At 40.0% G+C, this 13,722-nt stretch overlaps 1 long non-coding RNA gene across 1 annotated transcript in view; it reads left to right on the top strand.

Annotated features, from left to right (window-relative positions):
• Positions 1-6,585, top strand: part of LOC144819282 (uncharacterized) — a 103,941-nt gene extending 97,356 nt beyond the window's left edge. Inside the window, exons 2-3 of the long non-coding RNA XR_013607260.1 lie at positions 6,081-6,196; positions 6,505-6,585. This is a non-coding gene — a long non-coding RNA (uncharacterized LOC144819282). The remainder of the gene's footprint in view (positions 1-6,080; positions 6,197-6,504) is intronic.
• Positions 6,586-13,722: the final 7,137 nt, after the last annotated feature.

The following is a 13,722-nucleotide window of genomic DNA, read 5'->3' as shown; positions in this document are numbered from 1 at the left end:
ACATATATTTCTATATAAATAGTATTTCCCATGTGTTTTGTGCTGTCTCTTTTCATCTAGTGTTGTTGTGTAAAGACACTCAGGAGTTTGTTCATATATGACTCACTCTCTAAATAAGTCTAAATAAGTTTCAATTCTCTATAAACGAAATCCCTTGTTGGCACCTTTTACCTTTGATCACATACAACAATGAGAGTTTAGACAAAATTTTGAGAAATCATATCAGCACTCCTGTGAACAAATAATCATGACAATTAGGGCATAAATAAAAGGCCCTGCCAATCTCAAAGGAATTTTTCTGAGCCAAACTCTATTGGTTCTAGAGCTGTTTAAAGATATCAACATGTGTCTTATTCAAGACAGGGATTCCAAAAATGTATAGTCCACTTATTTGTTATCTTTCTTTTCAATCTTTATTCTTTCAAACAAATAGGTATTTCCAGCAACAAGTAGAGATCATCAGAGATCACCAACACGTGTTTCGTCCTCCACAAGGACTTTTTCAAGGCTGGAAAATATACAAATAATGTACAATGTAAAATCAATTCATAAATTTAAATCCTAAGAATATATACATTTCCTACACAGATTCCTAAATATTAAAAATAGCTACATATTTACATGCCTATGATCAAACAAACCATATTTACAGTGAGACATGACACAAAATTGTTTGTGGTGTACATAAGAGTGCATAATGTATTAGCTCAAACTGTAATGAAAACAGAGCAAATAGTTAAAAATTTTGTACAGAATTGAATAGGCATAACCACCATAAGTGGGAAAGCCCACCATGAGCTGGGCTTGTGCAGTTGAACGAGGTCACTCATATTAAGCACATAGAAGCTTCATATTGAAGGGGCCAAAATGGCGGAGAGGTAGAGTACGAGTTATTAATTAAAACCTATGTCAGCTGATGCCTGTGTCAGAACCAAACAAACACACACTAGTCACTCTCAAGGTAATGAAATCTGATAAATTGCAAAAGGCCGAACCAAGATACTGAATAGTTAGGACTGGCGGTATAAATAAACCGCACAGCCAGGAAAAATAATGCAACAAATGGATGAGAGACGAGACGGAAACGTACGCCAACTCACCAAATCATATGTTGTAGAAAAGGGCTGGAAGTGCGGGTCGAGGAGTATGGGGTGAAAGGATCACCACAAGTAATGGCTGACCTTTAGAAGGAAAATAAGCGTATCAGCAAAAGTTCAAAGTACACAAGTGAAGTACAGTTTCATTAAATAGACGTAAGCACAAAATTCAATCCAAATTTCAGTTCAGCGGACAACAGGGAAACGCAATAGGCATGAAAGCCTATTGCTTTCATGCCTATTCCTTTGAGATTGGCAGGGCCTTTTATTTATGCCCTAATTGTCATGATTATTTGTTCACAGGAGTGCTGATATGATTTCTCAAAATTTTGTCTAAATTTTATGTGTACCTTTGTGTACGCTAGTGGCACCTCTAGGTGGTAGGTGCTTTGAGATATCCGAGCACCCTATTTGGATTACTTGTGTGATAAATATATACATTGTGTACGTAATTTTGGAGATATTACAAGTGTGTGTAGAGTGTGTGCGGACGTTTCCCTTTTTAGGGAACACTACCACCAGTTTTCTTTTGTTGCATTGCTTTGTGTTTAACTTTAGTGAGTCCTGCACTATTCTTTTCTCTGTACACGTGAGCTGTGCTTTAGATTGTCACAGACAACCAATTTCCTTAGGCATTAAAAATTAAAAATGGCTAATTTCTCAGATGATAGAGACAAATTATTTAATGATATCTTTCAGGATAAGGGAATCCAAATGAAAGCAACCACAAGTGTTGAAGAGAAACCTGTGGGTTTGAAACAATTATTTGTTAAGTTAGAGAGGTTACGAAAAGCAGAATTGTCTAGATGGTGGGACGCTGCCACCTTAAAAAAGTACATAGAACTGAAGCAAATACCTAGGGGCTTGCGTGTAATAATCTTTCCTACTTTCGAGGATCTTGATCCAGATCTTCTTAGTGAGTGGGAAAAGTTGATATCAGGCTCATCCTTTGGGATGATTGATATTCTTATACGGCATGCAGAACGCAAAAGAGCTAAACTACTGGTTGAAATTGAGGCCATAGAAGAGGAGATTAAACTATTGAACCTTCCTGAAAACACAGAGAAGAATTATAATGTTCTAAAGGGAATACTTAATGCTCACCAGATCTACACTAGAAATAAGAAATTTCGAAAAATGAAGAGAGATGAAAATGACTATCGTAATGGGAGAATCTTCACCTTTGCAAAAAAGTTTGATGAAGTGAAACCCAGAGCCGGTACAGCCTCCTTATCTGAAAAAAGAGCTGATACCGTTACAACAACCAGTAATTCTGATCTATCTAGTTGTGCCAGCGGATGTAGTGAAACTAGAAGTGAGATAATGCCTAATGATGCAATTCCCAATACTGAGAACACTGGTTCGGCTTTTTTATTAGAGCTCGAGAGGTTCCGCAAGGGAACCAAAACATCATACAACCGAAAAAACACAGGAAACGAACCCGAAGAGGTGGGAGGAAGAACCGGTTCAGACGAGAGCAAACGTGTGACAAGATCAGCCTCACGAGTACAGAGAAAATAGTGGAGGATACTGATAACACCAATGCGAGTAACATGGTGACATCCCCTGTGCAATCCAATGATGTGTCCATTATTAATCTATCCTCAATCACATTAAGCACTGAAGAATTAAGTGTGTTAAAGAAAGGCTTAAATTTTTGTCCCATGACTAAACCAGACTTTGTTTCGTTACATATTGATCTGTTTAGATTTACCAGAAAATTAAAATTTAAAAAATTCTTTGAAACAAATAAAAAGGTGTCATCCGTTCCTGTGTACAATGTAACTGAAAGTGGACAATCGATTAAAGATTTACAGAATGTACAGATGTTATTAGAACTTGATGACAGTATTGAGCATCCACCAGGTATTCATGACATCATGACAGATTTGGGCATTGAGGATAATTTAACAACCAATAGTGGTCTAAAACAAAAATCCATTTTTGTTCCACAACTTCCACATGACAATTTAATTGATAGTTTTTATAGAGCAGTCACTTCAGAACTCTATAAATTAGAGGACAAATTTAATTGGTCCTCCTCTATCAAAAGTGATAATATAAATACTCAGGAGAGGAAAGCTCTTAAACAACTAAAGGGCTATGATAATATAGTATTCAGAGAAGCGGACAAAGGAGGAAATATTGTCCTTATGGATAAGAATGACTATTTTGCAGAAATAGATAGACAACTCATGGATACCACAGCATATGCCTGTGTTGCAAATAACCCTACTTCTGAAGTTAATTCTTGTCTAAAGAAAATGTTACAATACTGGCACAGTACAGGTGTCCTATCGGATCTAGAACTCAAATATCTTTTCAACCCCAATCCTATGGCAGCGTATATTTATACGCTCCCAAAAGTGCATAAGAGCATGATTAAGCCTCCTGGAAGACCTATAATATCAGGTATTGGTTGTCCAACTGAACACATATCTGAGTATATAGACATCACTCTTAAACCCATTGTGCGTAACTTGCCTTCGTACATAGAGGATACCAAAGATCTTCTTAACAAACTTGAAGATATGACATGGATGGATGATGCGATATTGGTGACATTAGATGTCTGTGCCTTGTATACCAGTATTCCGGTGGACAAAGGTATGGAAGCCCTTACATATTTTCTGGCCAAACGTGATGCCACCTTGTACTACCACACTGAAATGATTCTGGAATTCACTCGATTTGCTCTCAATAATAACTATTTTGTCCATAATAAAAAGTGGTTTCATCAACACTCAGGTGTTGCCATGGGGGCGAAATTTTCCCCTTCTTTTGCTAATATATATATGGGATTCTTTGAAGAATTCCATATTTGGAAAGAAGGTCCCCCAGAGTTGTCGAATCACATCATTTTTTGGTGTCGATTCATAGATGACATTTTCCTAATTTGGGGAGGAGATGAGATATCCCTTAAAGAATTTGTTATATATATCAATAAAAACTCCTATAACTTGAGCTTCACATCCCATCACAGTAAAAGTAGTGTAGATTTTCTTGATATAACTTTATTTGTGAATAATGACAAATTAGAAAGTAAACTTTTCCGCAAAAGTACTGCGTCTAATGCAGTGCTGCATGCTAGCAGTGCCCATCCTTCTGCACAAATTAATGCAATCCCATTTGGAGAGATGACGAGATTGCGCCGTAATTGCAGTCGTGATATGGAGTTTACAGATGAAGTAAATAATTTGAAACAACGTTTTGTGATAAGAGGATATGATAGAGCATTATTGGACAAAGCACAGGATCGTATTAACAAAGTGACAAGATCTGAAACCCTTAAACGCAAATCTAAGAGAAAAAATAAAAACACAGACAAGGTAACATTGATCACGCAATACAATTCCTATAGCAATCAAGTATATAAAACAATGAAAAAACATTGGAATATTCTTAGGATGGATGCAGATCTTGGAACACACCTAACAAATAATCCTAGAATTGTATATAGGAGAGGACAAACGCTTAGAAATCAGATCAGTCCATCGATAATCAAGGAACCCGCACCTATGAGAAAACCTTCCCTGTGGTTTCCTGATAAACCGAAGGGTTTCTTTAAATGCACACAGTGCTGTGTCTGCCAATTTGCTGATGACAAAAAGAAAAGCTTCAAATATAATTCACAAAGAACTCACAACATTGACCAATTCATGAATTGCAACACTAAATTCACTGTATATTGCATAGTTTGTCAATGTGGACTTATTTATGTTGGTAGCTCCACTAGACCACTCAAAGAGAGAATTCAAGAACATATAAGAGCCATTCGCAACAGCAATCAAAGTTACCCTCTAGCCGTTCATTATAATACAGTCCATGCTGGATCTGAAGTAATTTCTGTTAAGTTCCATGGCATCACTGAGATAAAAGCTAATCCGAGAGGAGGTGATAGAACCTTAACATTACGCAAATGTGAATCCCAATGGCTTATCAAACTACGAGCGGTTGACATGGGGCTTAATTCTGATCGTGAGCTCCATGTCTTTCTTAAAGACTAACGTAGTGTTGACATGTACTGTGGTATGTTCTTTGAGTAATTAAATTACAATCTTGTTATGACGAAATATTTACTTTTTTCATAAATATGTATCCATCAATCCTATTGAAATCAGTAATGACCAATGCATGCATTACTTTCACGCAAATGAGTGACACAGCCAGAATATGTGTTTTGATCCTTGGCTGTACTTTCATGCTGTCTAAATGTACCAATTTGTGCTCTTTCGCTATTTCCTCTATTTTAATTTTTCTGATCTGTCTTATGTCTCTGGACAGACTACATAGTATTTGATGTTCGCTGTTTGCCAGTGTTAGAACTAAACTCCGCGCTTTTTGCTTAGGCTCACAGTTTGGCCCTGAGATAACACTTGTTATGTTTATACCATTTATTCGTCTTATAAGATGTATTTTTCAGCCCACTGACACGCTTTTGATTATACGCACAGGCGTGTACTCTTCTCCATTGATACTTAAACATGGAGCCCGTTTTTTAAGTATACTATTCGATTTTCGGGGTAGTCCGTCCTCTACTCGCTGGGAGAGTCTGTCTCCGCGCGGGTTTGGGCGTTGCCGGATACTTGGCTGGGTTACTTAATGCGGCAGGCACGAGGCCTCGCTTCGCGCTACTAAGACGGCTTGGGGTTTGGAGATGTGACGGCAACAATTACACTTATAATGGTGAGTTCGTTGTACTTTTGCGTTGTCTTGACACTAATGGGCTAGGTGTGTCCCGTTAACATTATACGTATATCTGTTTTTCATGTTACTCCAGCTCTACGACTTATTATGGTTGGTCATTTAAACACTCTTCTGCGCTGAGTATTCGTATTTGGAATCCGGCAGCATATTCTATACTCGTGACTTAGAATATTATGGTAAGCATGTTGCATGTTTGCTTGTGCTTGGCATTAGGGGGCCTTGTGGGTTGTTTTTTTACTAATAAAATTTCTTAGTGGGTCTCCTTTGTCGTTTCAGGGTCACAACTTACTATGGTTGTTTATTTGAATTATTACTTTGCACCGTCCTTCCATACTGGGATTCCGGTAGCACAGTGCATATGCGTATTGGTCAACCTTCACTTTTATAACGAGGTGAGTTTCACATGATAAACTTTTGTGACGTAGAGTTCCGCTTCTCGCATATAGGGATGCTGTTCTAGTCACCAGTTACATATCGCCCTATATTTAATTGTGAGTTTGGGTTGATGTGGTCTATATGTAATCTTCAACCAGGTCAGGTTGATATTGGCAACATGTCACGGCTTTCATGCCTATTGCGTTTCCCTGTTGTCCGCAGAACTGAAATTTGGATTGAATTTTGTGCTTACGTCTATTTAATGAAACTGTACTTCACTTGTGTACTTTGAACTTTTGCTGATACGCTTATTTTCCTTCTAAAGGTCAGCCATTACTTGTGGTGATCCTTTCACCCCATACTCCTCGACCCGCACTTCCAGCCCTTTTCTACAACATATGATTTGGTGAGTTGGCGTACGTTTCCGTCTCGTCTCTCATCCATTTGTTGCATTATTTTTCCTGGCTGTGCGGTTTATTTATACCGCCAGTCCTAACTATTCAGTATCTTGGTTCGGCCTTTTGCAATTTATCAGATTTCATTACCTTGAGAGTGACTAGTGTGTGTTTGTTTGGTTCTGACACAGGCATCAGCTGACATAGGTTTTAATTAATAACTCGTACTCTACCTCTCCGCCATTTTGGCCCCTTCAATATGAAGCTTCTATGTGCTTAATATGAGTGACCTCGTTCAACTGCACAAGCCCAGCTCATGGTGGGCTTTCCCACTTATGGTGGTTATGCCTATTCAATTCTGTACAAAATTTTTAACTATTTGCTCTGTTTTCATTACAGTTTGAGCTAATACATTATGCACTCTTATGTACACCACAAACAATTTTGTGTCATGTCTCACTGTAAATATGGTTTGTTTGATCATAGGCATGTAAATATGTAGCTATTTTTAATATTTAGGAATCTGTGTAGGAAATGTATATATTCTTAGGATTTAAATTTATGAATTGATTTTACATTGTACATTATTTGTATATTTTCCAGCCTTGAAAAAGTCCTTGTGGAGGACGAAACACGTGTTGGTGATCTCTGATGATCTCTACTTGTTGCTGGAAATACCTATTTGTTTGAAAGAATAAAGATTGAAAAGAAAGATAACAAATAAGTGGACTATACATTTTTGGAATCCCTGTCTTGAATAAGACACATGTTGATATCTTTAAACAGCTCTAGAACCAATAGAGTTTGGCTCAGAAAAATTCCTTTGAGATTGGCAGGGCCTTTTATTTATGCCCTAATTGTCATGATTATTTGTTCACAGGAGTGCTGATATGATTTCTCAAAATTTTGTCTAAATTTTATGTGTACCTTTGTGTACGCTAGTGGCACCTCTAGGTGGTAGGTGCTTTGAGATATCCGAGCACCCTATTTGGATTACTTGTGTGATAAATATATACATTGTGTACGTAATTTTGGAGATATTACAAGTGTGTGTAGAGTGTGTGCGGACGTTTCCCTTTTTAGGGAACACTACCACCAGTTTTCTTTTGTTGCATTGCTTTGCACATACAACAATGACACCATAAATATGTACAACCCACTACAAAAGGAGAAAGACAGAGACCAACAAATAAATAGTACAGTGGGAAATATAGTGCATAAGTATTAAAAGGAAATTCTTGCCCAATGATCTCTGTCTTGCACGGTGCCGACGCGCATTTCGGTGCTGGGCTAACTAGTAGCCTTCACCTTCCTCAGGGCACTAAAAATATAAATCTCTGTTGCTCAGCAACAAACGTGGGGGAAACAAGGCAAAGCAGCAACAAATTATATACACAAATATTCAGTTGGTGGCAGGGATCCCAAATCAAATACATTCCGTTTATAGCCGTTCCATCAAAGTGTAAATCGGAGAAGACAGACACCTAAAGCGAGCTCCAGGAATAGCGAGCTGTGTGTATAGCTGATGCAACTATCCAGGCAGGATAGAAGGCCGGAAGCTCAAGTAAAACAGCTTCATCCAGGCGGAAACATAGAGAAACTAGTTCAAATAGCTGAAAAAATGTGTAGAACTCAAGGTCCAATACAGAAGTGAACACAGCAGCTTCCTGTTTGAGTCAGGATAAGAGACTCCAGTTCAGATTTGAGCGTGAGGCCTCAGGTCAGAATATATACATTCATAGAATCTCACGAGATTCAAGTCATGCTCCTTTGGTCGCGCCCGGCCGGGCGAAGAAGGTGAAGAGAGTCCACGGGTCTCCGGTATGAATAGCAGGTAAGAATGGCTGGTAGAAGCAATCAGAGTCCTGGGCTCCAGGTACAGGTCACGGCATCCGTCAAGTCACGATGGACCAAAGGCAGAATTGTTCCATCAGTAGATGATAATTCATTCCTCACCTCCCAGAAACCTTTAAGTTAAGGAGGAAAATCTTTCTTGGAAGGCCAGCCTTCCTGGACATACTTATGAACCTTTTTCAAAACATGGTTTTTAAGTGTGCAGAGTACCACACCTCCTTTTTAATGGGAAGAGGACCCTCATCGTGAACTAACGCGATTTGAAAATTGTCCCAAGGATTGTGAATGTGTTCTTTAAGAGGTACAGGAAGTCTAGATAAGAAATCAGCTGTGACATTTTCTTTTCCCGTGACATTCACTATTTTATCAATAAAATCTTCTAGTCTCATAGACATCCTGGCAAATTCTAGCTGATGCATTCATCATTCCATCAGTAGTGAGGAGACGTACCAAAGGTTTGTGATCACTACAGATCTAACATTCCTTGCGCCATACAAACACTCTAAAATGCTCTAACACTCAAACACATGCTAAGGTTTCCCTTTCAATGGTGGAGTATTTTACTTAAGAAGGCGTCAAAGTTCTAGAAGCATAGGCTATAATGGTTTACTTACCTTTCTCACCTCTCTGTGAAAGAGCTGCTCCCAGACCCTTGGAGCTGGCATCTGTGGTAATAACAGAAGGAAGAAGGGGATCAAAACTACTAAAAGCAGTGGCATTACCAATGGCCAGTTTCACATCTTTGAATTCCTTTTCGCATTCCTCACTCCAAACAAATTTGCTTTTGATTTTGAGTAATTGCCTAATATTGAACACCCTGCAAGAGAAATTTGGTATGTATTATGCATAAAATTCCGTCAACCCTAAGAATGACCTTACATCATCCTTTGAAGTAGGAGAAGGTGGGCAACTAATTACTTCAACTAATTCAGGTTTAGGTTTGACACCATGTTCACATAGTACATGACCAAGATAAGTCACAGAACACACTCCAAATTTACATTTTGAATGTTTCACAGTCAAACCAGAAGAAGATAATCTACCCAGAACAAGATCTAAAGATTGGTCATGATCACGTTTGTTGTCGGCAAATACAAGGATATCGTCCTGAAAACACACTGTATTTTTACAACTTCCAAAGATGTTATGCATTGTGCGTTGGAATACAGCTGCCGCAGAGGCGAGACCAAAGGGCATTATTTTGAATTGATAACACCCAAAGGGTGTAACAAATGCAGTGTATTTCTTACAATCTTCGTCAAGAACAATTTGGTGGTAGGCAGAAGAAAGATCAATACATGAAAAAAACTTTGCTTTGCCAATAAGTGCCAACATTTCAGAAATTCTAGGTAACGGAAATTGATCAACTACAATATTATTATTCAGATAGCGCAAGTCAATACAAAGTCTGATGTTACCATTAGCTCGTCTGGCAACCACAATGGGAGAAATCCATTCCGAGGATTCAATATTTTCAATTATATTACTCTCCATTACTTTGTTGAGTTCTTTCTTTACATCATCACTTACAGAAATGGGAATATTTCTAGCTTTAAAACATTTTGGTTATGCATTATCCTTCAAAATTATCTTGTGCTTAAAATTTACTAATTCACCAATGTCATTACTGAACACATCAGAAAATTTCTCAGGCAACATTTTACTATAGTCATCAGAAACAAGTCAAGTCAAGTCAAAAAGCTTTATTTCGATAAAATGTCATTATCATAAAAGCAAGTTAAAAAAGAATTAGTAGTTAATAATAAAATTAGCAGCACATATCCAGTTAATAACAAAGAGTATAACATTTACTAAAATTAATATTGTTTAAAAAGAAATTAAACAGAGTATTTAAGCTTTCTGGCTCGAATAGCCCAAGCCCAGGATAAAAATTTTGCTAGGGCACAGGCATAGGGTACATAGCTATCCGAAACAAGTATCCTAATTGCCACATCATGGCTCCTAGTTCCCAGTTGCCGGCACAAGTTCTTCAGCCACGCCCTTCGTGGATTGGCATATTCCTTGCAGACAAATAAGAAATGGGCTAATGTCTCTGGGTGAGCTAAACATGATGGACACAAGTCAGTTTTGTCTGTACAGGATTTCCATGTTTTGGTAAAAGTGTTCAATGGCAAAGTACCCGTTCTAAATTTAAAATACAAGGACCGGGCAAACGGTTTCCCGATTATATCTAGGTAGGGTTCTCGCCTGGGACAGTCTTTAAACATCAAAAAGTCCTCTGTAAGCCTGCCAATGGATATGCTAGAATGCCTTTGGGAGCAAATCCAATCCCGATAAAGATTTTTAAGTACTTGTTTTGGAGGAGAGGTTCTGCTTGACCAGGAATCCAATAAGCCCAAATTCAACAATAAGGTTTTCATGTCTGTTAGCCATTTGACTCTGGCCCAGTGTGGTGACGCCATTATTTCTTCCAGACCTCTGGCGTAGGCACTGAGTTCCTCTACCCGCCAAATACGGGCCCATAATAGGAGAGGACGAAATTTCGCAATTTCGCCAATCTGGGTACAGCCAAGGTCCATAAATAAGGGCAAAAGTGGGGTGCTTTGAGGGAGGGACATTATTTGTCTACAGAAATTGTTCTCAGATTTTTGTAAAGCTTGAGAAGATGCAAAGCCCCAAAGTTCAGCTCCATAAAGTGCAGAGCTGACACCCTTGGCAGCGTAGATCTCTAGGACTGTTCCTATTGGTTTGAACGAACTGGAACGTTGCTCCCTTAATAGGGCACCTGTGATCCTTTTATGGTTCAGCAGCATCTTATCTAGATGGGGAGTCCAATCCATTTTGTCTGAAATGCGTATCCCTAAATAATCAAATTCTTTTACCCTTTCCAGGGACTCAGTGTTTAAAATAGGGGGACGCACTTGCTGTTTAGGGGGATTAAGGACGAGGTATTTTGTTTTATTGGTGTTTATAACCAAGCCTCGGTCAGTACAAAAAGATTGGAAATTGTCCAAGAGTTTCTGTAGTCCCATTGGGGTTTTGGAGATTAGGAGCGTGTCGTCCGCGAAGAGGAGGGTCGGTATGCGTACCCCCCCCAGGGATGGTTCGTCGGATGGAGATTTAAGTAAGTGCTCAACCACCCCATTTATGTACAAGGAAAAAAGGGTGGGAGCCAGAACACATCCCTGGCGGACCCCTCTCTCGACCGGAATACAGCCCGTTTTCTCCCCTCCAAGGCCCCACCTGATTTGGGCAAAGCTGTCCTGATGGAGCCTGACTAGTAGGGATAGTAGATACTGTGGGAGCCCCATGTTGGCCAGAACCTTCCATAGCAAATCCCTGGGGACAAGGTCAAAGGCAGTCTTTAAATCGATGAATGCGAGATAAAGACTGCCCTTGCCTATCACTACCGTCTTCCAGTAGATCATCATAAGCCTAAAGGCCTGCTCTATCGTTCCTGTGCCTACTCTAAAACCGGCCTGGAAATCGGTAAGTATTTTGTTTTCATCTACCCAGTTAAGTATCCTGAGTAGAATGACTTTACCGACAACTTTTTGGCTTACGTCTAGTAAGCTAATCGGCCTATAATTGGACAGATCATCCCTAGGGCCTTTCTTGTGGATGGGAACCACCTCTGCCCCCTTCCATGACACGGGAATGGGGGCACCCCTACAGATGGCAAGAAGGAGGGAGTGGATTAATTTACCCCAATTAACACCATCGGATTTTAGCAGGTCCCCGGGGATGCCATCTGGTCCTGCAGCTTTTTGTGGAATGATGGAGTTAATAGCATATTCTACTTCCTTCAGTGTAAAGTCAGGATCACTAGGGAGAAGAATATAATCAATGTAAGGAGAGGATTGGACTGACCCTCTTCCATTCATATCATTACGGCAGGAATAAAGTTTGGAAAAATGAGCCTCCCATACCTGGCTCGGAATGTTGCAGGTTACAAGGTCGCTGTCCGGTCTGTTTCGTGCCCTTATGGTGTCCCAGAAGGATTTAGAGTCTTTTTTCATACTGGCTTCCTTAAGGGTTAGCCAGTAGGTATCCTCCCACTCCCTTTTAGCTACCTGTAAGGCCTTTTTATGGTCTCTTCTGGCAATTTGGATTAGTGGGGGAGACTTCCCTTTGACTGCCTCTATTAAGCGTGATTTGGCCTTCCTGCATAATACCGAATACCAATCATGTTTGCCTTTAGGTTTAGGTTTCTGTTACCCTGATGGCATTTGTACCCAAAAGAGGTCCCCAATATTTTTTACGGCAGCTTCAAAAATAGCAGTGACCTTGTCTGCTGCTATAGTTAGATCAATAAAGCCAATTTCGGCTTGCGTGCCCTTAACCACTTCGTCTATTGTGGATAGTTTGTCGGTGTTGCACATAAACTTACTCCACTTTAGACGCCTGCCACAAGTGGCGACAGTAATCCCCTGTGGGCGGCCAAGAGAGACTGGCAGTACTTCAATGTGCCAAGGATTTTTTAAGGATAAGGAGAGTGGGTTATGGTCGCTCTCTGTAGTGTTGGTAATAACCATGTCATTAACATGGCTCCAGAGGCCCCTATCCAGCAGAATATAGTCAATCCGTGTGCATTGGCCAACTCTGTTGAATGTGGGAGCACCCAGGAGGTCAGATCGAGTGCGACCATTGGCAGCTCTTAATCCAAACTCCAATGTGAGTGCATTTAGATGGATTGCACTGCGAGTCCAGCGCTTGATGGGTGGGATAGAGAGGGTAGGGATACCCCATCTACTGTCCTCTTCTCCTAAATCTGGAATTCCTTCTAGAGGGAGGGGTTCATATGTACAATTAAAATCCCCTGCTACAAGGATATGTCCAAGTCCGCTCTGCTCTCCCAACCGAGCCTCAAGCTCCATCATTGTGGGTGAAATACACCCATTTTTTGTTCCCCTGATATAGACATTGTAGAGGTCAACAGTTATGCTTCCCCGTAGACCCAGTAGGGAGACACCAAGAATATCCGGGGTTCCTGCCTTCTTAGTAAATATTCTGCAGTTAAGCAGGATACTTATCCAAATAATAAGCCCCCCCCGATGGCCGTCCCTTCCCTGCCTTGGATTTTACTGCTGGTGTAAAAAAAGTGACAAACCCCACCCGGTGCAGTGGCTCCATGGCCCATGTCTCTTGAAATATACAAATTTTGTGGGCATCAACCAGGGCATTCCACTCCGGGAGGCCTAGTTTCCTTGAGATCCCAGCAAGGTTCCAGCTAAGGATTTTTAACTCGCCATGTGCTGAGTTTCCGTCTGGAAACACAGTACAGTGGGGGTTGGATGAATCTGCACTGTCCCTAATTAATGTAGGTGGTAACA

This window comes from Lissotriton helveticus, chromosome 2_1 (genome assembly GCF_964261635.1).
Source record: "Lissotriton helveticus chromosome 2_1, aLisHel1.1, whole genome shotgun sequence".
Taxonomy (NCBI): domain Eukaryota; kingdom Metazoa; phylum Chordata; class Amphibia; order Caudata; family Salamandridae; genus Lissotriton; species Lissotriton helveticus.
The sequence above is the reverse complement of the archived record's forward strand: the minus strand, read 5'-3'. Positions and strand labels throughout refer to the sequence as shown.